Here is a 1,088-nt window from a genome sequence, read left to right as displayed (position 1 = left end):
CTTTAGGCTTTTATTTTCTCTGACACATTAAAATGTATAGACTTTAAATAAGATTTGAAGAGCCTCTTGAAACAGCATAATGTAATGATATATATTTATTTTTTGATCTATTTCCCCCTATAATTTGATTCACTTTTAAATACTTAACCCTACTTAAGTGACCTGTAGTCATTGTCAGATTTACTGTTAAAGGAGTTTAGTACATGACAGAAAAGAATGTATTAAAAATGAACTATAGCAATTTAGCTATATACTACCACTCATGTGAAGTATCTTAGACTTCATGGCCAACCAGAATTAATTTCTTTTCCAAAATGGTACAAATGTAATTCTACCTACCAAGAAGTGAGATGGTTGAGAAGAAGAGAGGACTGTTACGGAAGTAAATAATATAAAATCTAGTGGAGGCAGAGGGATCCTGGCCATGAATGTTTCTGTTTAATGTCCTACAGAGGAACTAGGAGAGGCAGAATAATCCTACACATGTATGACAGCTATGGATATCACAGCCAGAGTCTGCAAAAGAGGAGCATGTTCTTCTCTGTTGCAATGAATACTTATCCATTACTTACCTTATGTTGAATCATATGGTGGAGATGAGTCCGTAACATGGGCCGGTAAATTGTATTTGGATTCATTGCTTTGTAAGTTTTTCTCTCCACACTGAGAGTGGACCTGGCTTTGATATGACTATTCTGACTGTTATCTAGGATGCTTTTGAGTGTGGAGGTGAAAGGCAGTAAAAAACAGAAAGATGAGAATAAAACAATAGAATGGAACAGGCAGGAGAGTATGAGAGTTAGTGAAGAAAGATGAAGAAGAGAAAACAAAGAAAAACGAAAGATAGGAATATTTTAGCATATGTTCCCATGACATTTTAAAATTCTTATAAAAATTTGCAAAAACAATGCACTGCCTAATTGGTAAAATAGTCAACATAATAAATTCCATAACTTCAGCTTTCAATTTCCTCATCTTTATAAAAATGCTCTTTAATTTTTGAACTAAAATGGATAAAAATGCAGGAAATCATCTTCCTTTCTTCATATATTTCCTAAAATAATTTACCTTTGCCTTTATGAGCACAC

Source organism: Propithecus coquereli, unplaced genomic scaffold, assembly GCF_000956105.1.
Source record: "Propithecus coquereli isolate 6110/MARCELLA unplaced genomic scaffold, Pcoq_1.0 Scaffold112, whole genome shotgun sequence".
NCBI classification, from domain to species: Eukaryota; Metazoa; Chordata; class Mammalia; order Primates; family Indriidae; genus Propithecus; species Propithecus coquereli.
Note: the sequence above shows the minus strand (reverse complement) of the source record.